The 21,933-nt window shown below is 49.3% G+C and overlaps 15 non-coding genes across 15 annotated transcripts; 6 read left to right on the top strand and 9 right to left on the bottom strand.

Annotated features, from left to right (window-relative positions):
* The first annotated feature begins 59 nt into the window (after positions 1 to 59).
* On the top strand, positions 60 to 142 carry trnal-cag (transfer RNA leucine (anticodon CAG)). The gene has a single exon. It is a non-coding gene; the product is annotated as a tRNA-Leu (tRNA).
* Positions 143 to 2,925: 2,783 nt separating this feature from the next.
* On the bottom strand, positions 2,926 to 2,998 carry trnak-cuu (transfer RNA lysine (anticodon CUU)). Its single transcript has one exon. It is a non-coding gene; the product is annotated as a tRNA-Lys (tRNA).
* An 821-nt stretch (positions 2,999 to 3,819) lies between these two features.
* trnam-cau (transfer RNA methionine (anticodon CAU)) lies at positions 3,820 to 3,891 on the bottom strand. The gene has a single exon. It is a non-coding gene; the product is annotated as a tRNA-Met (tRNA).
* Positions 3,892 to 4,170: 279 nt separating this feature from the next.
* trnal-cag (transfer RNA leucine (anticodon CAG)) lies at positions 4,171 to 4,253 on the top strand. Its single transcript has one exon. It is a non-coding gene; the product is annotated as a tRNA-Leu (tRNA).
* A 3,676-nt stretch (positions 4,254 to 7,929) lies between these two features.
* Positions 7,930 to 8,001, bottom strand: trnam-cau (transfer RNA methionine (anticodon CAU)). Its single transcript has one exon. It is a non-coding gene; the product is annotated as a tRNA-Met (tRNA).
* Positions 8,002 to 8,280: 279 nt separating this feature from the next.
* Positions 8,281 to 8,363, top strand: trnal-cag (transfer RNA leucine (anticodon CAG)). Its single transcript has one exon. It is a non-coding gene; the product is annotated as a tRNA-Leu (tRNA).
* Positions 8,364 to 11,146: 2,783 nt separating this feature from the next.
* Positions 11,147 to 11,219, bottom strand: trnak-cuu (transfer RNA lysine (anticodon CUU)). The gene has a single exon. It is a non-coding gene; the product is annotated as a tRNA-Lys (tRNA).
* Positions 11,220 to 12,040: 821 nt separating this feature from the next.
* trnam-cau (transfer RNA methionine (anticodon CAU)) lies at positions 12,041 to 12,112 on the bottom strand. Its single transcript has one exon. It is a non-coding gene; the product is annotated as a tRNA-Met (tRNA).
* Positions 12,113 to 12,391: 279 nt separating this feature from the next.
* trnal-cag (transfer RNA leucine (anticodon CAG)) lies at positions 12,392 to 12,474 on the top strand. Its single transcript has one exon. It is a non-coding gene; the product is annotated as a tRNA-Leu (tRNA).
* A 2,783-nt stretch (positions 12,475 to 15,257) lies between these two features.
* trnak-cuu (transfer RNA lysine (anticodon CUU)) lies at positions 15,258 to 15,330 on the bottom strand. The gene has a single exon. It is a non-coding gene; the product is annotated as a tRNA-Lys (tRNA).
* Positions 15,331 to 16,151: 821 nt separating this feature from the next.
* trnam-cau (transfer RNA methionine (anticodon CAU)) lies at positions 16,152 to 16,223 on the bottom strand. The gene has a single exon. It is a non-coding gene; the product is annotated as a tRNA-Met (tRNA).
* Positions 16,224 to 16,502: 279 nt separating this feature from the next.
* trnal-cag (transfer RNA leucine (anticodon CAG)) lies at positions 16,503 to 16,585 on the top strand. Its single transcript has one exon. It is a non-coding gene; the product is annotated as a tRNA-Leu (tRNA).
* A 2,783-nt stretch (positions 16,586 to 19,368) lies between these two features.
* On the bottom strand, positions 19,369 to 19,441 carry trnak-cuu (transfer RNA lysine (anticodon CUU)). The gene has a single exon. It is a non-coding gene; the product is annotated as a tRNA-Lys (tRNA).
* An 821-nt stretch (positions 19,442 to 20,262) lies between these two features.
* trnam-cau (transfer RNA methionine (anticodon CAU)) lies at positions 20,263 to 20,334 on the bottom strand. Its single transcript has one exon. It is a non-coding gene; the product is annotated as a tRNA-Met (tRNA).
* Positions 20,335 to 20,613: 279 nt separating this feature from the next.
* trnal-cag (transfer RNA leucine (anticodon CAG)) lies at positions 20,614 to 20,696 on the top strand. The gene has a single exon. It is a non-coding gene; the product is annotated as a tRNA-Leu (tRNA).
* Positions 20,697 to 21,933: the final 1,237 nt, after the last annotated feature.

Below are 21,933 nucleotides of genomic sequence, written 5' to 3' on the forward strand. Positions count from 1 at the left end.
TCGAGGAGCGTAGTGGGATCGCGGTGGCTCATCAGACCGCCCCGGGACAGGGGGCCCGCGTCAGGATGGCCGAGCGGTCTAAGGCGCTGCGTTCAGGTCGCAGTCTCCCCTGGAGGCGTGGGTTCGAATCCCACTCCTGACAAAAAGCTTGCTCAGTGCCGTCTCCAGTCGGGTGCAAATGGGTGAAGCAGCCTGCCGCGGGGAACGTGCGCCGATAGGCGTAGGTGTATCCCCTGCCTCTTCCGATTTAGCTCGTGCTCCATAGGATGGAAGCGGATGCTCTGGCTTTTTGACTCGAATATAACCTGATCACAACAGAAGGCCGTGCAGCCCAGTGCTGGTTTAAGAATGCCTCGTGTCTTCAGGCCCCTATTCCTTCAGGTTACCCCTTTGGAATAGTCGTCCGAAAAAGACGGGAAAGGAAAAGCATGTAAGCTCCCACACACTGCGTTAGCATTAGCGGTTGGAATCTGATGGGAGAAAAGCAACCTGGCTCGCCGTCAAGCAATCCATCCCTGGTCTCCCACGTGACAGGCGGGGATACGCACCACTATACTAACGTGGAGCGCTTGCTTGGCGCTTGAAGACACTTCCTCTTGCGGCTACTACTGTTTCCGGTTTCGTCTTTTCTTTTCATTCCTCCCAGAGGAGCGCATGAAAACGTTTCCATCTGCGCCATCCTCACCCCTCCAATGCTATGGTCCCTGCTCCTCCTGGTGCACTGCAAACACTCATTCAGCCGGTTCTTTCAGTTTGAATACTTAGGTCTTCAAAGGCTGGAAGTAGGGCGCAAGACATGCCAATGCCAAAAGCGTGGCAGTGTGCTTCCAGCTGTGAAATGTCACTGGTGGATGTTGAAGACATTACTTCCAAGGCAGCAGGTCCAAGCGATTTAGCGTTTGTACAAGAAGCAGGAAGAGAGAAACGGCACTCCGCCTTTTTCTGGGCAGGCCGAAGCGACAGGAGAAGGGCGCCGTAGTCGGCAGGATTCGAGCCGACGCGGGGAGACCCCAATGGCTTTCTAGCCCATCGCCTTAACCGCTCGGCCACGACTACAGGGAGCGCCGCCGCCGCCGGCTTGCGATCATTTAACACGGAGGGCGAGGCGGCGGCGGTAACCTTTTTCAATGTCGCTCTCCGCTTCCCCCCAAAAAAAGCCAAATGACATGCTAGCACTCGGACACCCTTCAGAAGACTGAAGGGTGGCTTAAAGCTGGAAGGATTAGGTCTCCCCGTTCCGACGCGACAATCGAACTTCCTTAGGCAGAGAGAAAGCAACATCGAGGAGCGTCAACAAGACTTTAGAAGCTGCGACACACGCCACTTTCAGTCGCAGACACAGCAGTTTTAAAGGCAGGAATCGCCTTTGCGAACGCCATGAGAAACAGAACGCAAGCTCAGGTCCTGCGGTTTAACAAACAGCCTCGGCTTTCAAGCGACATTTCTTTTCTGGAGCGAATTCACTTTCAACTTCAAGAAATTCACACAACTTGCGAAATACGAAATACAAATCTGGCTCATCGCTGCACAAGAAATACCGCCGGCTGGCAAGAAAATGACAACGGTGTTTTTCCTTAACGAAAAACTTCCCATGGAGAAAAACAACGGCTGTGCGTCTCTGTCGGCTTGATTCAGTTTAATGCAAGTATTCATTCTCCTCCTGGAAAATACAGCTTGCGAAAGATGAAATACAATTCTTGGCTTTTCTGGGTGAGTGCAGAAGAAATCCTGCCGGCTGGCAGAAGAATTCCAGCCTTTTTTACTCTTTAACCACAAACTTGCGAATGATACAAAGAGAGCGGGGTGCGTTTCTGTGCAGCTGTTAACTGAACAGCTGCTGCTTCAAGCCCACCCAGGGCTCATTCCGATTTCAACATCATGCCCCCTGAAGGTAGACTGGATTTCTTTGCGAAGCATTCACCTTTTGGACGTTTCAGGAAAGGTGCGTGTCGATGCCAGACTTGAAAAGCTTTCCATACAAAGAAACAACATAGTGCTTTTGATTGATGGGAAACGGCAAGAGCGGTTTGAGCAGCTCCGGCCTCTCAACCGCTTTACAATGTGATCGGCACCTCGGTAGCCAGTTTAGAAGGCTGAAAAGGATGCTGGAAGCACAGCGACGTTCTAAAACCAGCGCTTGAAAAGCATCTGCATACATAAAATGTCCATTTCCCCAAAGATGAATCTGCATCTTCAGAAGATTGTCAGCTATACGTTTTCGTTCTTTGTTTCCTTTTTTTACGACAAGCTTTCGAGAAATGAACTGTCTATTGTGATGAAGGCTGCATTAGAAATTGTGCATCTAGCTTAGTTCAATGAAATCGGGAGGTGCACCTGTCTCAAGCGGATGGCTCTTTGCAGGCACACTACGGAAACCTGCGGGCGCAAGTTGGGAGAAGTGACTCTTGCAGAGTGTTGAGCTTCGAGAAGAGGGCTCCGCTCAGGAAGATATTTCCACATGTTGAAGAGTCGCTTTTCGCCCTTTCTTTCCCACATTTTTCCAGTGCGGTTATTGATCGCGTTCAAAATGTTTTCCCAACGTACGTGTTACCTGCAAAATCACAGTGAAACTGTTATGCCGAAAAGATTCCTAATAGTTATTGTATTAGAATAGCTCTCCAATTTCTTAGCCTTCGTACACGCAATGTTTAAGGAAACGCTAGAGTAAATGAAACTGTAAATAGACAGGAGCTCTTCTTAGTTTTCATACAAGTTATGATGGCTGCAGCTCCTATCTGCGTCCGGGTGACCGGAGCCAAGGGATTATCTGCGGAACCTTTGATTTATCTCTCGGGCAAGGAGCTAGATACGCCCTTTTCATCTCGGTTTGATCACACCTGTGCATTAAAACGCAGTGCTCGGTACCATCGAGGTGTAAGAGGTTCAAGGATGAGCGGGAAACTTTGTTAATAAGGAGACGGGCACCGCCCAACGTGGGGCTCGAACCCACGACCCTGAGATTAAGAGTCTCATGCTCTACCGACTGAGCTAGCCGGGCGCCGGTGGAGCTGGTGGTTAACTTGTCCCTGTTGACGGCAATTTGACAAGGTATACTTCCTGGCTTTTCATCATGTGCTGACCGGATTCGAGAGTAGCACACCCTGTTCTTTGTTGATTACTGTACCTCCAGCAGCGCAAATGTCAGTAATCATTGAAATGTACGACCTACAATCTCCTCAGCATGCCCGCGTGGACTCCTCAGTGATCATCCTTCTACGTTCTGCTGTAGTTTTCATGCAAGTGAAAACCGTGCTCCAAATAACAGCGGCACAGTTGTATCCTGCGGTAAGCATTCTTCTAATTCCATCGTTTTGCTCCAGGTAAAAGGTAGCGCATCATACGGTTGATATTCCAAGGTTTCAGAGTCCGTATTGGATGGCTTGGATGCAGACATCGCTCAGAGCTCCCAGTATGATTTTCCCGAGTTCAGTTTTGCAGTGTTTTAGTGCTTTACTACTTCCAGTGGGCCTTTGAATGCTCTGCTAAGTAGAGACGTGACATAATTACTAATGCGACCGAGTGTGCTGGCTGTTCCTGGTTCGTAATGATTAACGCGAGAAATCAATATAAACATAACTGCTTCGATTTCGAGGTTCAGTTGAAGCTTTCAAAGAAACTATCAAAGACCTCAGAACAACCGAAGACACATTTGGTCATCTCCGTATTGGTGAAGATTAAAGAGTCCCGCAAGTGTCAAGCTTGCACAAACACACACGAGAGAGAAACTCAGGACAGAATTTAAAGAAAGGGAGATGCAGACTATTTGAAGGCACTTTGCTAACCCAATGGCATGCTTATGAATCGTGCATAGGACACACGTAGCAGAGGATGGTTTCGATCCATCGACCTCTGGGTTATGGGCCCAGCACGCTTCCGCTGCGCCACTCTGCTGACAGCCGCTCTGCGTGTGGCGCACAACTGCTCTTTTTATTTCCTACATAAGTGATGAAAGAGTTGAAAGTTTCAACGACAAACGCAGACGTCACTTTGAGCGCTTGGTGTTGTAGCACAAATCATCACATGCTGCTCTACACTGGATTATAAAAGCCGACACATTTTCCAAACATTTTAATGCTGGAGTCACACTGTAGTATTAATAACAGTGCGATACTCGAGGAGCGTAGTGGGATCGCGGTGGCTCATCAGACCGCCCCGGGACAGGGGGCCCGCGTCAGGATGGCCGAGCGGTCTAAGGCGCTGCGTTCAGGTCGCAGTCTCCCCTGGAGGCGTGGGTTCGAATCCCACTCCTGACAAAAAGCTTGCTCAGTGCCGTCTCCAGTCGGGTGCAAATGGGTGAAGCAGCCTGCCGCGGGGAACGTGCGCCGATAGGCGTAGGTGTATCCCCTGCCTCTTCCGATTTAGCTCGTGCTCCATAGGATGGAAGCGGATGCTCTGGCTTTTTGACTCGAATATAACCTGATCACAACAGAAGGCCGTGCAGCCCAGTGCTGGTTTAAGAATGCCTCGTGTCTTCAGGCCCCTATTCCTTCAGGTTACCCCTTTGGAATAGTCGTCCGAAAAAGACGGGAAAGGAAAAGCATGTAAGCTCCCACACACTGCGTTAGCATTAGCGGTTGGAATCTGATGGGAGAAAAGCAACCTGGCTCGCCGTCAAGCAATCCATCCCTGGTCTCCCACGTGACAGGCGGGGATACGCACCACTATACTAACGAGGAGCGCTTGCTTGGCGCTTGAAGACACTTCCTCTTGCGGCTACTACTGTTTCCGGTTTCGTCTTTTCTTTTCATTCCTCCCAGAGGAGCGCATGAAAACGTTTCCATCTGCGCCATCCTCACCCCTCCAATGCTATGGTCCCTGCTCCTCCTGGTGCACTGCAAACACTCATTCAGCCGGTTCTTTCAGTTTGAATACTTAGGTCTTCAAAGGCTGGAAGTAGGGCGCAAGACATGCCAATGCCAAAAGCGTGGCAGTGTGCTTCCAGCTGTGAAATGTCACTGGTGGATGTTGAAGACATTACTTCCAAGGCAGCAGGTCCAAGCGATTTAGCGTTTGTACAAGAAGCAGGAAGAGAGAAACGGCACTCCGCCTTTTTCTGGGCAGGCCGAAGCGACAGGAGAAGGGCGCCGTAGTCGGCAGGATTCGAGCCGACGCGGGGAGACCCCAATGGCTTTCTAGCCCATCGCCTTAACCGCTCGGCCACGACTACAGGGAGCGCCGCCGCCGCCGGCTTGCAATCATTTAACACGGAGGGCGAGGCGGCGGCGGTAACCTTTTTCAATGTCGCTCTCCGCTTCCCCCCAAAAAAAGCCAAATGACATGCTAGCACTCGGACACCCTTCAGAAGACTGAAGGGTGGCTTAAAGCTGGAAGGATTAGGTCTCCCCGTTCCGACGCGACAATCGAACTTCCTTAGGCAGAGAGAAAGCAACATCGAGGAGCGTCAACAAGACTTTAGAAGCTGCGACACACGCCACTTTCAGTCGCAGACACAGCAGTTTTAAAGGCAGGAATCGCCTTTGCGAACGCCATGAGAAACAGAACGCAAGCTCAGGTCCTGCGGTTTAACAAACAGCCTCGGCTTTCAAGCGACATTTCTTTTCTGGAGCGAATTCACTTTCAACTTCAAGAAATTCACACAACTTGCGAAATACGAAATACAAATCTGGCTCATCGCTGCACAAGAAATACCGCCGGCTGGCAAGAAAATGACAACGGTGTTTTTCCTTAACGAAAAACTTCCCATGGAGAAAAACAACGGCTGTGCGTCTCTGTCGGCTTGATTCAGTTTAATGCAAGTATTCATTCTCCTCCTGGAAAATACAGCTTGCGAAAGATGAAATACAATTCTTGGCTTTTCTGGGTGAGTGCAGAAGAAATCCTGCCGGCTGGCAGAAGAATTCCAGCCTTTTTTACTCTTTAACCACAAACTTGCGAATGATACAAAGAGAGCGGGGTGCGTTTCTGTGCAGCTGTTAACTGAACAGCTGCTGCTTCAAGCCCACCCAGGGCTCATTCCGATTTCAACATCATGCCCCCTGAAGGTAGACTGGATTTCTTTGCGAAGCATTCACCTTTTGGACGTTTCAGGAAAGGTGCGTGTCGATGCCAGACTTGAAAAGCTTTCCATACAAAGAAACAACATAGTGCTTTTGATTGATGGGAAACGGCAAGAGCGGTTTGAGCAGCTCCGGCCTCTCAACCGCTTTACAATGTGATCGGCACCTCGGTAGCCAGTTTAGAAGGCTGAAAAGGATGCTGGAAGCACAGCGACGTTCTAAAACCAGCGCTTGAAAAGCATCTGCATACATAAAATGTCCATTTCCCCAAAGATGAATCTGCATCTTCAGAAGATTGTCAGCTATACGTTTTCGTTCTTTGTTTCCTTTTTTTACGACAAGCTTTCGAGAAATGAACTGTCTATTGTGATGAAGGCTGCATTAGAAATTGTGCATCTAGCTTAGTTCAATGAAATCGGGAGGTGCACCTGTCTCAAGCGGATGGCTCTTTGCAGGCACACTACGGAAACCTGCGGGCGCAAGTTGGGAGAAGTGACTCTTGCAGAGTGTTGAGCTTCGAGAAGAGGGCTCCGCTCAGGAAGATATTTCCACATGTTGAAGAGTCGCTTTTCGCCCTTCTTTCCCACATTTTTCCAGTGCGGTTATTGATCGCGTTCAAAATGTTTTCCCAACGTACGTGTTACCTGCAAAATCACAGTGAAACTGTTATGCCGAAAAGATTCCTAATAGTTATTGTATTAGAATAGCTCTCCAATTTCTTAGCCTTCGTACACGCAATGTTTAAGGAAACGCTAGAGTAAATGAAACTGTAAATAGACAGGAGCTCTTCTTAGTTTTCATACAAGTTATGATGGCTGCAGCTCCTATCTGCGTCCGGGTGACCGGAGCCAAGGGATTATCTGCGGAACCTTTGATTTATCTCTCGGGCAAGGAGCTAGATACGCCCTTTTCATCTCGGTTTGATCACACCTGTGCATTAAAACGCAGTGCTCGGTACCATCGAGGTGTAAGAGGTTCAAGGATGAGCGGGAAACTTTGTTAATAAGGAGATGGGCACCGCCCAACGTGGGGCTCGAACCCAGGACCCTGAGATTAAGAGTCTCATGCTCTACCGACTGAGCTAGCCGGGCGCCGGTGGAGCTGGTGGTTAACTTGTCCCTGTTGACGGCAATTTGACAAGGTATACTTCCTGGCTTTTCATCATGTGCTGACCGGATTCGAGAGTAGCACACCCTGTTCTTTGTTGATTACTGTACCTCCAGCAGCGCAAATGTCAGTAATCATTGAAATGTACGACCTACAATCTCCTCAGCATGCCCGCGTGGACTCCTCAGTGATCATCCTTCTACGTTCTGCTGTAGTTTTTATGCAAGTGAAAACCGTGCTCCAAATAACAGCGGCACAGTTGTATCCTGCGGTAAGCATTCTTCTAATTCCATCGTTTTGCTCCAGGTAAAAGGTAGCGCATCATAGTGTTGATATTCCAAGGTTTCAGAGTCCGTATTGGATGGCTTGGATGCAGACATCGCTCAGAGCTCCCAGTATGATTTTCCCGAGTTCAGTTTTGCAGTGTTTTAGTGCTTTACTACTTCCAGTGGGCCTTTGAATGCTCTGCTAAGTAGAGACGTGACATAATTACTAATGCGACCGAGTGTGCTGGCTGTTCCTGGTTCGTAATGATTAACGCGAGAAATCAATATAAACATAACTGCTTCGATTTCGAGGTTCAGTTGAAGCTTTCAAAGAAACTATCAAAGACCTCAGAACAACCGAAGACACATTTGGTCATCTCCGTATTGGTGAAGATTAAAGAGTCCCGCAAGTGTCAAGCTTGCACAAACACACACGAGAGAGAAACTCAGGACAGAATTTAAAGAAAGGGAGATGCAGACTGTTTGAAGGCACTTTGCTAACCTAATGGCATGCTTATGAATCGTGCATAGGACACATGTAGCAGAGGATGGTTTCGATCCATCGACCTCTGGGTTATGGGCCCAGCACGCTTCCGCTGCGCCACTCTGCTGACGGCCTCTCTGCGTGTGGCGCACAACTGCTCTTTTTATTTCCTACATAAGTGATGAAAGAGTTGAAAGTTTCAACGACAAACGCAGACGTCACTTTGAGCGCTTGGTGTTGTAGCACAAATCATCACATGCTGCTCTACACTGGATTATAAAAGCCGACACATTTTCCAAACATTTTAATGCTGGAGTCACACTGTAGTATTAATAACAGTGCGATACTCGAGGAGCGTAGTGGGATCGCGGTGGCTCATCAGACCGCCCCGGGACAGGGGGCCCGCGTCAGGATGGCCGAGCGGTCTAAGGCGCTGCGTTCAGGTCGCAGTCTCCCCTGGAGGCGTGGGTTCGAATCCCACTCCTGACAAAAAGCTTGCTCAGTGCCGTCTCCAGTCGGGTGCAAATGGGTGAAGCAGCCTGCCGCGGGGAACGTGCGCCGATAGGCGTAGGTGTATCCCCTGCCTCTTCCGATTTAGCTCGTGCTCCATAGGATGGAAGCGGATGCTCTGGCTTTTTGACTCGAATATAACCTGATCACAACAGAAGGCCGTGCAGCCCAGTGCTGGTTTAAGAATGCCTCGTGTCTTCAGGCCCCTATTCCTTCAGGTTACCCCTTTGGAATAGTCGTCCGAAAAAGACGGGAAAGGAAAAGCATGTAAGCTCCCACACACTGCGTTAGCATTAGCGGTTGGAATCTGATGGGAGAAAAGCAACCTGGCTCGCCGTCAAGCAATCCATCCCTGGTCTCCCACGTGACAGGCGGGGATACGCACCACTATACTAACGAGGAGCGCTTGCTTGGCGCTTGAAGACACTTCCTCTTGCGGCTACTACTGTTTCCGGTTTCGTCTTTTCTTTTCATTCCTCCCAGAGGAGCGCATGAAAACGTTTCCATCTGCGCCATCCTCACCCCTCCAATGCTATGGTCCCTGCTCCTCCTGGTGCACTGCAAACACTCATTCAGCCGGTTCTTTCAGTTTGAATACTTAGGTCTTCAAAGGCTGGAAGTAGGGCGCAAGACATGCCAATGCCAAAAGCGTGGCAGTGTGCTTCCAGCTGTGAAATGTCACTGGTGGATGTTGAAGACATTACTTCCAAGGCAGCAGGTCCAAGCGATTTAGCGTTTGTACAAGAAGCAGGAAGAGAGAAACGGCACTCCGCCTTTTTCTGGGCAGGCCGAAGCGACAGGAGAAGGGCGCCGTAGTCGGCAGGATTCGAGCCGACGCGGGGAGACCCCAATGGCTTTCTAGCCCATCGCCTTAACCGCTCGGCCACGACTACAGGGAGCGCCGCCGCCGCCGGCTTGCAATCATTTAACACGGAGGGCGAGGCGGCGGCGGTAACCTTTTTCAATGTCGCTCTCCGTTTCCCCAGAAAAAAAGCCAAATGACATGCTAGCACTCGGACACCCTTCAGAAGACTGAAGGGTGGCTTAAAGCTGGAAGGATTAGGTCTCCCCGTTCCGACGCGACAATCGAACTTCCTTAGGCAGAGAGAAAGCAACATCGAGGAGCGTCAACAAGACTTTAGAAGCTGCGACACACGCCACTTTCAGTCGCAGACACAGCAGTTTTAAAGGCAGGAATCGCCTTTGCGAACGCCATGAGAAACAGAACGCAAGCTCAGGTCCTGCGGTTTAACAAACAGCCACGGCTTTCAAGCGACATTTCTTTTCTGGAGCGAATTCACTTTCAACTTCAAGAAATTCACACAACTTGCGAAATACGAAATACAAATCTGGCTCATTGCTGCACAAGAAATACCGCCGGCTGGCAAGAAAATGACAACGGTGTTTTTCCTTAACGAAAAACTTCCCATGGAGAAAAACAACGGCTGTGCGTCTCTGTCGGCTTGATTCAGTTTAATGCAAGTATTCATTCTCCTCCTGGAAAATACAGCTTGCGAAAGATGAAATACAATTCTTGGCTTTTCTGGGTGAGTGCAGAAGAAATCCTGCCGGCTGGCAGAAGAATTCCAGCCTTTTTTACTCTTTAACCACAAACTTGCGAATGATACAAAGAGAGCGGGGTGCGTTTCTGTGCAGCTGTTAACTGAACAGCTGCTGCTTCAAGCCCACCCAGGGCTCATTCCGATTTCAACATCATGCCCCCTGAAGGTAGACTGGATTTCTTTGCGAAGCATTCACCTTTTGGACGTTTCAGGAAAGGTGCGTGTCGATGCCAGACTTGAAAAGCTTTCCATACAAAGAAACAACATAGTGCTTTTGATTGATGGGAAACGGCAAGAGCGGTTTGAGCAGCTCCGGCCTCTCAACCGCTTTACAATGTGATCGGCACCTCGGTAGCCAGTTTAGAAGGCTGAAAAGGATGCTGGAAGCACAGCGACGTTCTAAAACCAGCGCTTGAAAAGCATCTGCATACATAAAATGTCCATTTCCCCAAAGCTGAATCTGCATCTTCAGAAGATTGTCAGCTATACGTTTTCGTTCTTTGTTTCCTTTTTTTACGACAAGCTTTCGAGAAATGAACTGTCTATTGTGATGAAGGCTGCGTTAGAAATTGTGCATCTAGCTTAGTTCAATGAAATCGGGAGGTGCACCTGTCTCAAGCGGATGGCTCTTTGCAGGCACACTACGGAAACCTGCGGGCGCAAGTTGGGAGAAGTGACTCTTGCAGAGTGTTGAGCTTCGAGAAGAGGGCTCCGCTCAGGAAGATATTTCCACATGTTGAAGAGTCGCTTTTCGCCCTTTCTTTCCCACATTTTTCCAGTGCGGTTATTGATCGCGTTCAAAATGTTTTCCCAACGTACGTGTTACCTGCAAAATCACAGTGAAACTGTTATGCCGAAAAGATTCCTAATAGTTATTGTATTAGAATAGCTCTCCAATTTCTTAGCCTTCGTACACGCAATGTTTAAGGAAACGCTAGAGTAAATGAAACTGTAAATAGACAGGAGCTCTTCTTAGTTTTCATACAAGTTATGATGGCTGCAGCTCCTATCTGCGTCCGGGTGACCGGAGCCAAGGGATTATCTGCGGAACCTTTGATTTATCTCTCGGGCAAGGAGCTAGATACGCCCTTTTCATCTCGGTTTGATCACACCTGTGCATTAAAACGCAGTGCTCGGTACCATCGAGGTGTAAGAGGTTCAAGGATGAGCGGGAAACTTTGTTAATAAGGAGACGGGCACCGCCCAACGTGGGGCTCGAACCCACGACCCTGAGATTAAGAGTCTCATGCTCTACCGACTGAGCTAGCCGGGCGCCGGTGGAGCTGGTGGTTAACTTGTCCCTGTTGACGGCAATTTGACAAGGTATACTTCCTGGCTTTTCATCATGTGCTGACCGGATTCGAGAGTAGCACACCCTGTTCTTTGTTGATTACTGTACCTCCAGCAGCGCAAATGTCAGTAATCATTGAAATGTACGACCTACAATCTCCTCAGCATGCCCGCGTGGACTCCTCAGTGATCATCCTTCTACGTTCTGCTGTAGTTTTCATGCAAGTGAAAACCGTGCTCCAAATAACAGCGGCACAGTTGTATCCTGCGGTAAGCATTCTTCTAATTCCATCGTTTTGCTCCAGGTAAAAGGTAGCGCATCATAGTGTTGATATTCCAAGGTTTCAGAGTCCGTATTGGATGGCTTGGATGCAGACATCGCTCAGAGCTCCCAGTATGATTTTCCCGAGTTCAGTTTTGCAGTGTTTTAGTGCTTTACTACTTCCAGTGGGCCTTTGAATGCTCTGCTAAGTAGAGACGTGACATAATTACTAATGCGACCGAGTGTGCTGGCTGTTCCTGGTTCGTAATGATTAACGCGAGAAATCAATATAAACATAACTGCTTCGATTTCGAGGTTCAGTTGAAGCTTTCAAAGAAACTATCAAAGACCTCAGAACAACCGAAGACACATTTGGTCATCTCCGTATTGGTGAAGATTAAAGAGTCCCGCAAGTGTCAAGCTTGCACAAACACACACGAGAGAGAAACTCAGGACAGAATTTAAAGAAAGGGAGATGCAGACTATTTGAAGGCACTTTGCTAACCCAATGGCATGCTTATGAATCGTGCATAGGACACATGTAGCAGAGGATGGTTTCGATCCATCGACCTCTGGGTTATGGGCCCAGCACGCTTCCGCTGCGCCACTCTGCTGACGGCCTCTCTGCGTGTGGCGCACAACTGCTCTTTTTATTTCCTACATAAGTGATGAAAGAGTTGAAAGTTTCAACGACAAACGCAGACGTCACTTTGAGCGCTTGGTGTTGTAGCACAAATCATCACATGCTGCTCTACACTGGATTATAAAAGCCGACACATTTTCCAAACATTTTAATGCTGGAGTCACACTGTAGTATTAATAACAGTGCGATACTCGAGGAGCGTAGTGGGATCGCGGTGGCTCATCAGACTGCCCCGGGACAGGGGGCCCGCGTCAGGATGGCCGAGCGGTCTAAGGCGCTGCGTTCAGGTCGCAGTCTCCCCTGGAGGCGTGGGTTCGAATCCCACTCCTGACAAAAAGCTTGCTCAGTGCCGTCTCCAGTCGGGTGCAAATGGGTGAAGCAGCCTGCCGCGGGGAACGTGCGCCGATAGGCGTAGGTGTATCCCCTGCCTCTTCCGATTTAGCTCGTGCTCCATAGGATGGAAGCGGATGCTCTGGCTTTTTGACTCGAATATAACCTGATCACAACAGAAGGCCGTGCAGCCCAGTGCTGGTTTAAGAATGCCTCGTGTCTTCAGGCCCCTATTCCTTCAGGTTACCCCTTTGGAATAGTCGTCCGAAAAAGACGGGAAAGGAAAAGCATGTAAGCTCCCACACACTGCGTTAGCATTAGCGGTTGGAATCTGATGGGAGAAAAGCAACCTGGCTCGCCGTCAAGCAATCCATCCCTGGTCTCCCACGTGACAGGCGGGGATACGCACCACTATACTAACGTGGAGCGCTTGCTTGGCGCTTGAAGACACTTCCTCTTGCGGCTACTACTGTTTCCGGTTTCGTCTTTTCTTTTCATTCCTCCCAGAGGAGCGCATGAAAACGTTTCCATCTGCGCCATCCTCACCCCTCCAATGCTATGGTCCCTGCTCCTCCTGGTGCACTGCAAACACTCATTCAGCCGGTTCTTTCAGTTTGAATACTTAGGTCTTCAAAGGCTGGAAGTAGGGCGCAAGACATGCCAATGCCAAAAGCGTGGCAGTGTGCTTCCAGCTGTGAAATGTCACTGGTGGATGTTGAAGACATTACTTCCAAGGCAGCAGGTCCAAGCGATTTAGCGTTTGTACAAGAAGCAGGAAGAGAGAAACGGCACTCCGCCTTTTTCTGGGCAGGCCGAAGCGACAGGAGAAGGGCGCCGTAGTCGGCAGGATTCGAGCCGACGCGGGGAGACCCCAATGGCTTTCTAGCCCATCGCCTTAACCGCTCGGCCACGACTACAGGGAGCGCCGCCGCCGCCGGCTTGCAATCATTTAACACGGAGGGCGAGGCGGCGGCGGTAACCTTTTTCAATGTCGCTCTCCGCTTCCCCCCAAAAAAAGCCAAATGACATGCTAGCACTCGGACACCCTTCAGAAGACTGAAGGGTGGCTTAAAGCTGGAAGGATTAGGTCTCCCCGTTCCGACGCGACAATCGAACTTCCTTAGGCAGAGAGAAAGCAACATCGAGGAGCGTCAACAAGACTTTAGAAGCTGCGACACACGCCACTTTCAGTTGCAGACACAGCAGTTTTAAAGGCAGGAATCGCCTTTGCGAACGCCATGAGAAACAGAACGCAAGCTCAGGTCCTGCGGTTTAACAAACAGCCTCGGCTTTCAAGCGACATTTCTTTTCTGGAGCGAATTCACTTTCAACTTCAAGAAATTCACACAACTTGCGAAATACGAAATACAAATCTGGCTCATCGCTGCACAAGAAATACCGCCGGCTGGCAAGAAAATGACAACGGTGTTTTTCCTTAACGAAAAACTTCCCATGGAGAAAAACAACGGCTGTGCGTCTCTGTCGGCTTGATTCAGTTTAATGCAAGTATTCATTCTCCTCCTGGAAAATACAGCTTGCGAAAGATGAAATACAAATCTTGGCTTTTCTGGGTGAGTGCAGAAGAAATCCTGCCGGCTGGCAGAAGAATTCCAGCCTTTTTTACTCTTTAACCACAAACTTGCGAATGATACAAAGAGAGCGGGGTGCGTTTCTGTGCAGCTGTTAACTGAACAGCTGCTGCTTCAAGCCCACCCAGGGCTCATTCCGATTTCAACATCATGCCCCCTGAAGGTAGACTGGATTTCTTTGCGAAGCATTCACCTTTTGGACGTTTCAGGAAAGGTGCGTGTCGATGCCAGACTTGAAAAGCTTTCCATACAAAGAAACAACATAGTGCTTTTGATTGATGGGAAACGGCAAGAGCGGTTTGAGCAGCTCCGGCCTCTCAACCGCTTTACAATGTGATCGGCACCTCGGTAGCCAGTTTAGAAGGCTGAAAAGGATGCTGGAAGCACAGCGACGTTCTAAAACCAGCGCTTGAAAAGCATCTGCATACATAAAATGTCCATTTCCCCAAAGCTGAATCTGCATCTTCAGAAGATTGTCAGCTATACGTTTTCGTTCTTTGTTTCCTTTTTTTACGACAAGCTTTCGAGAAATGAACTGTCTATTGTGATGAAGGCTGCGTTAGAAATTGTGCATCTAGCTTAGTTCAATGAAATCGGGAGGTGCACCTGTCTCAAGCGGATGGCTCTTTGCAGGCACACTACGGAAACCTGCGGGCGCAAGTTGGGAGAAGTGACTCTTGCAGAGTGTTGAGCTTCGAGAAGAGGGCTCCGCTCAGGAAGATATTTCCACATGTTGAAGAGTCGCTTTTCGCCCTTTCTTTCCCACATTTTTCCAGTGCGGTTATTGATCGCGTTCAAAATGTTTTCCCAACGTACGTGTTACCTGCAAAATCACAGTGAAACTGTTATGCCGAAAAGATTCCTAATAGTTATTGTATTAGAATAGCTCTCCAATTTCTTAGCCTTCGTACACGCAATGTTTAAGGAAACGCTAGAGTAAATGAAACTGTAAATAGACAGGAGCTCTTCTTAGTTTTCATACAAGTTATGATGGCTGCAGCTCCTATCTGCGTCCGGGTGACCGGAGCCAAGGGATTATCTGCGGAACCTTTGATTTATCTCTCGGGCAAGGAGCTAGATACGCCCTTTTCATCTCGGTTTGATCACACCTGTGCATTAAAACGCAGTGCTCGGTACCATCGAGGTGTAAGAGGTTCAAGGATGAGCGGGAAACTTTGTTAATAAGGAGACGGGCACCGCCCAACGTGGGGCTCGAACCCACGACCCTGAGATTAAGAGTCTCATGCTCTACCGACTGAGCTAGCCGGGCGCCGGTGGAGCTGGTGGTTAACTTGTCCCTGTTGACGGCAATTTGACAAGGTATACTTCCTGGCTTTTCATCATGTGCTGACCGGATTCGAGAGTAGCACACCCTGTTCTTTGTTGATTACTGTACCTCCAGCAGCGCAAATGTCAGTAATCATTGAAATGTACGACCTACAATCTCCTCAGCATGCCCGCGTGGACTCCTCAGTGATCATCCTTCTACGTTCTGCTGTAGTTTTCATGCAAGTGAAAACCGTGCTCCAAATAACAGCGGCACAGTTGTATCCTGCGGTAAGCATTCTTCTAATTCCATCGTTTTGCTCCAGGTAAAAGGTAGCGCATCATAGTGTTGATATTCCAAGGTTTCAGAGTCCGTATTGGATGGCTTGGATGCAGACATCGCTCAGAGCTCCCAGTATGATTTTCCCGAGTTCAGTTTTGCAGTGTTTTAGTGCTTTACTACTTCCAGTGGGCCTTTGAATGCTCTGCTAAGTAGAGACGTGACATAATTACTAATGCGACCGAGTGTGCTGGCTGTTCCTGGTTCGTAATGATTAACGCGAGAAATCAATATAAACATAACTGCTTCGATTTCGAGGTTCAGTTGAAGCTTTCAAAGAAACTATCAAAGACCTCAGAACAACCGAAGACACATTTGGTCATCTCCGTATTGGTGAAGATTAAAGAGTCCCGCAAGTGTCAAGCTTGCACAAACACACACGAGAGAGAAACTCAGGACAGAATTTAAAGAAAGGGAGATGCAGACTATTTGAAGGCACTTTGCTAACCCAATGGCATGCTTATGAATCGTGCATAGGACACATGTAGCAGAGGATGGTTTCGATCCATCGACCTCTGGGTTATGGGCCCAGCACGCTTCCGCTGCGCCACTCTGCTGACGGCCTCTCTGCGTGTGGCGCACAACTGCTCTTTTTATTTCCTACATAAGTGATGAAAGAGTTGAAAGTTTCAACGACAAACGCAGACGTCACTTTGAGCGCTTGGTGTTGTAGCACAAATCATCACATGCTGCTCTACACTGGATTATAAAAGCCGACACATTTTCCAAACATTTTAATGCTGGAGTCACACTGTAGTATTAATAACAGTGCGATACTCGAGGAGCGTAGTGGGATCGCGGTGGCTCATCAGACCGCCCCGGGACAGGGGGCCCGCGTCAGGATGGCCGAGCGGTCTAAGGCGCTGCGTTCAGGTCGCAGTCTCCCCTGGAGGCGTGGGTTCGAATCCCACTCCTGACAAAAAGCTTGCTCAGTGCCGTCTCCAGTCGGGTGCAAATGGGTGAAGCAGCCTGCCGCGGGGAACGTGCGCCGATAGGCGTAGGTGTATCCCCTGCCTCTTCCGATTTAGCTCGTGCTCCATAGGATGGAAGCGGATGCTCTGGCTTTTTGACTCGAATATAACCTGATCACAACAGAAGGCCGTGCAGCCCAGTGCTGGTTTAAGAATGCCTCGTGTCTTCAGGCCCCTATTCCTTCAGGTTACCCCTTTGGAATAGTCGTCCGAAAAAGACGGGAAAGGAAAAGCATGTAAGCTCCCACACACTGCGTTAGCATTAGCGGTTGGAATCTGATGGGAGAAAAGCAACCTGGCTCGCCGTCAAGCAATCCATCCCTGGTCTCCCACGTGACAGGCGGGGATACGCACCACTATACTAACGAGGAGCGCTTGCTTGGCGCTTGAAGACACTTCCTCTTGCGGCTAGTACTGTTTCCGGTTTCGTCTTTTCTTTTCATTCCTCCCAGAGGAGCGCATGAAAACGTTTCCATCTGCGCCATCCTCACCCCTCCAATGCTATGGTCCCTGCTCCTCCTGGTGCACTGCAAACACTCATTCAGCCGGTTCTTTCAGTTTGAATACTTAGGTCTTCAAAGGCTGGAAGTAGGGCGCAAGACATGCCAATGCCAAAAGCGTGGCAGTGTGCTTCCAGCTGTGAAATGTCACTGGTGGATGTTGAAGACATTACTTCCAAGGCAGCAGGTCCAAGCGATTTAGCGTTTGTACAAGAAGCAGGAAGAGAGAAACGGCACTCCGCCTTTTTCTGGGCAGGCCGAAGCGACAGGAGAAGGGCGCCGTAGTCGGCAGGATTCGAGCCGACGCGGGGAGACCCCAATGGCTTTCTAGCCCATCGCCTTAACCGCTCGGCCACGACTACAGGGAGCGCCGCCGCCGCCGGCTTGCAATCATTTACGACGGAGGGCGAGGCGGCGGCGGTAACCTTTTTCAATGTCGCTCTCCGCTTCCCCCCAAAAAAAGCCAAATGACATGCTAGCACTCGGACACCCTTCAGAAGACTGAAGGGTGGCTTAAAGCTGGAAGGATTAGGTCTCCCCGTTCCGACGCGACAATCGAACTTCCTTAGGCAGAGAGAAAGCAACATCGAGGAGCGTCAACAAGACTTTAGAAGCTGCGACACACGCCACTTTCAGTCGCAGACACAGCAGTTTTAAAGGCAGGAATCGCCTTTGCGAACGCCATGAGAAACAGAACGCAAGCTCAGGTCCTGCGGTTTAACAAACAGCCTCGGCTTTCAAGCGACATTTCTTTTCTGGAGCGAATTCACTTTCAACTTCAAGAAATTCACACAACTTGCGAAATACGAAATACAAATCTGGCTCATCGCTGCACAAGAAATACCGCCGGCTGGCAAGAAAATGACAACGGTGTTTTTCCTTAACGAAAAACTTCCCATGGAGAAAAACAACGGCTGTGCGTCTCTGTCGGCTTGATTCAGTTTAATGCAAGTATTCATTCTCCTCCTGGAAAATACAGCTTGCGAAAGATGAAATACAATTCTTGGCTTTTCTGGGTGAGTGCAGAAGAAATCCTGCCAGCTGGCAGAAGAATTCCAGCCTTTTTTACTCTTTAACCACAAACTTGCGAATGATACAAAGAGAGCGGGGTGCGTTTCTGTGCAGCTGTTAACTGAACAGCTGCTGCTTCAAGCCCACCCAGGGCTCATTCCGATTTCAACATCATGCCCCCTGAAGGTAGACTGGATTTCTTTGCGAAGCATTCACCTTTTGGACGTTTCAGGAAAGGTGCGTGTCGATGCCAGACTTGAAAAGCTTTCCATACAAAGAAACAACATAGTGCTTTTGATTGATGGGAAACGGCAAGAGCGGTTTGAGCAGCTCCGGCCTCTCAACCGCTTTACAATGTGATCGGCACCTCGGTAGCCAGTTTAGAAGGCTGAAAAGGATGCTGGAAGCACAGCGACGTTCTAAAACCAGCGCTTGAAAAGCATCTGCATACATAAAATGTCCATTTCCCCAAAGCTGAATCTGCATCTTCAGAAGATTGTCAGCTATACGTTTTCGTTCTTTGTTTCCTTTTTTTACGACAAGCTTTCGAGAAATGAACTGTCTATTGTGATGAAGGCTGCGTTAGAAATTGTGCATCTAGCTTAGTTCAATGAAATCGGGAGGTGCACCTGTCTCAAGCGGATGGCTCTTTGCAGGCACACTACGGAAACCTGCGGGCGCAAGTTGGGAGAAGTGACTCTTGCAGAGTGTTGAGCTTCGAGAAGAGGGCTCCGCTCAGGAAGATATTTCCACATGTTGAAGAGTCGCTTTTCGCCCTTTCTTTCCCACATTTTTCCAGTGCGGTTATTGATCGCGTTCAAAATGTTTTCCCAACGTACGTGTTACCTGCAAAATCACAGTGAAACTGTTATGCCGAAAAGATTCCTAATAGTTATTGTATTAGAATAGCTCTCCAATTTCTTAGCCTTCGTACACGCAATGTTTAAGGAAACGCTAGAGTAAATGAAACTGTAAATAGACAGGAGCTCTTCTTAGTTTTCATACAAGTTATGATGGCTGCAGCTCCTATCTGCGTCCGGGTGACCGGAGCCAAGGGATTATCTGCGGAACCTTTGATTTATCTCTCGGGCAAGGAGCTAGATACGCCCTTTTCATCTCGGTTTGATCACACCTGTGCATTAAAACGCAGTGCTCGGTACCATCGAGGTGTAAGAGGTTCAAGGATGAGCGGGAAACTTTGTTAATAAGGAGACGGGCACCGCCCAACGTGGGGCTCGAACCCACGACCCTGAGATTAAGAGTCTCATGCTCTACCGACTGAGCTAGCCGGGCGCCGGTGGAGCTGGTGGTTAACTTGTCCCTGTTGACGGCAATTTGACAAGGTATACTTCCTGGCTTTTCATCATGTGCTGACCGGATTCGAGAGTAGCACACCCTGTTCTTTGTTGATTACTGTACCTCCAGCAGCGCAAATGTCAGTAATCATTGAAATGTACGACCTACAATCTCCTCAGCATGCCCGCGTGGACTCCTCAGTGATCATCCTTCTACGTTCTGCTGTAGTTTTCATGCAAGTGAAAACCGTGCTCCAAATAACAGCGGCACAGTTGTATCCTGCGGTAAGCATTCTTCTAATTCCATCGTTTTGCTCCAGGTAAAAGGTAGCGCATCATAGTGTTGATATTCCAAGGTTTCAGAGTCCGTATTGGATGGCTTGGATGCAGACATCGCTCAGAGCTCCCAGTATGATTTTCCCGAGTTCAGTTTTGCAGTGTTTTAGTGCTTTACTACTTCCAGTGGGCCTTTGAATGCTCTGCTAAGTAGAGACGTGACATAATTACTAATGCGACCGAGTGTGCTGGCTGTTCCTGGTTCGTAATGATTAACGCGAGAAATCAATATAAACATAACTGCTTCGATTTCGAGGTTCAGTTGAAGCTTTCAAAGAAACTATCAAAGACCTCAGAACAACCGAAGACACATTTGGTCATCTCCGTATTGGTGAAGATTAAAGAGTCCCGCAAGTGTCAAGCTTGCACAAACACACACGAGAGAGAAACTCAGGACAGAATTTAAAGAAAGGGAGATGCAGACTATTTGAAGGCACTTTGCTAACCCAATGGCATGCTTATGAATCGTGCATAGGACACATGTAGCAGAGGATGGTTTCGATCCATCGACCTCTGGGTTATGGGCCCAGCACGCTTCCGCTGCGCCACTCTGCTGACGGCCTCTCTGCGTGTGGCGCACAACTGCTCTTTTTATTTCCTACATAAGTGATGAAAGAGTTGAAAGTTTCAACGACAAACGCAGACGTCACTTTGAGCGCTTGGTGTTGTAGCACAAATCATCACATGCTGCTCTACACTGGATTATAAAAGCCGACACATTTTCCAAACATTTTAATGCTGGAGTCACACTGTAGTATTAATAACAGTGCGATACTCGAGGAGCGTAGTGGGATCGCGGTGGCTCATCAGACTGCCCCGGGACAGGGGGCCCGCGTCAGGATGGCCGAGCGGTCTAAGGCGCTGCGTTCAGGTCGCAGTCTCCCCTGGAGGCGTGGGTTCGAATCCCACTCCTGACAAAAAGCTTGCTCAGTGCCGTCTCCAGTCGGGTGCAAATGGGTGAAGCAGCCTGCCGCGGGGAACGTGCGCCGATAGGCGTAGGTGTATCCCCTGCCTCTTCCGATTTAGCTCGTGCTCCATAGGATGGAAGCGGATGCTCTGGCTTTTTGACTCGAATATAACCTGATCACAACAGAAGGCCGTGCAGCCCAGTGCTGGTTTAAGAATGCCTCGTGTCTTCAGGCCCCTATTCCTTCAGGTTACCCCTTTGGAATAGTCGTCCGAAAAAGACGGGAAAGGAAAAGCATGTAAGCTCCCACACACTGCGTTAGCATTAGCGGTTGGAATCTGATGGGAGAAAAGCAACCTGGCTCGCCGTCAAGCAATCCATCCCTGGTCTCCCACGTGACAGGCGGGGATACGCACCACTATACTAACGTGGAGCGCTTGCTTGGCGCTTGAAGACACTTCCTCTTGCGGCTACTACTGTTTCCGGTTTCGTCTTTTCTTTTCATTCCTCCCAGAGGAGCGCATGAAAACGTTTCCATCTGCGCCATCCTCACCCCTCCAATGCTATGGTCCCTGCTCCTCCTGGTGCACTGCAAACACTCATTCAGCCGGTTCTTTCAGTTTGAATACTTAGGTCTTCAAAGGCTGGAAGTAGGGCGCAAGACATGCCAATGCCAAAAGCGTGGCAGTGTGCTTCCAGCTGTGAAATGTCACTGGTGGATGTTGAAGACATTACTTCCAAGGCAGCAGGTCCAAGCGATTTAGCGTTTGTACAAGAAGCAGGAAGAGAGAAACGGCACTCCGCCTTTTTCTGGGCAGGCCGAAGCGACAGGAGAAGGGCGCCGTAGTCGGCAGGATTCGAGCCGACGCGGGGAGACCCCAATGGCTTTCTAGCCCATCGCCTTAACCGCTCGGCCACGACTACAGGGAGCGCCGCCGCCGCCGGCTTGCAATCATTTAACACGGAGGGCGAGGCGGCGGCGGTAACCTTTTTCAATGTCGCTCTCCGCTTCCCCCCAAAAAAAGCCAAATGACATGCTAGCACTCGGACACCCTTCAGAAGACTGAAGGGTGGCTTAAAGCTGGAAGGATTAGGTCTCCCCGTTCCGACGCGACAATCGAACTTCCTTAGGCAGAGAGAAAGCAACATCGAGGAGCGTCAACAAGACTTTAGAAGCTGCGACACACGCCACTTTCAGTTGCAGACACAGCAGTTTTAAAGGCAGGAATCGCCTTTGCGAACGCCAT

The sequence above is a fragment of the Lepisosteus oculatus genome, unplaced genomic scaffold (genome assembly GCF_040954835.1).
Source record: "Lepisosteus oculatus isolate fLepOcu1 unplaced genomic scaffold, fLepOcu1.hap2 HAP2_SCAFFOLD_75, whole genome shotgun sequence".
NCBI classification, from domain to species: Eukaryota; Metazoa; Chordata; class Actinopteri; order Semionotiformes; family Lepisosteidae; genus Lepisosteus; species Lepisosteus oculatus.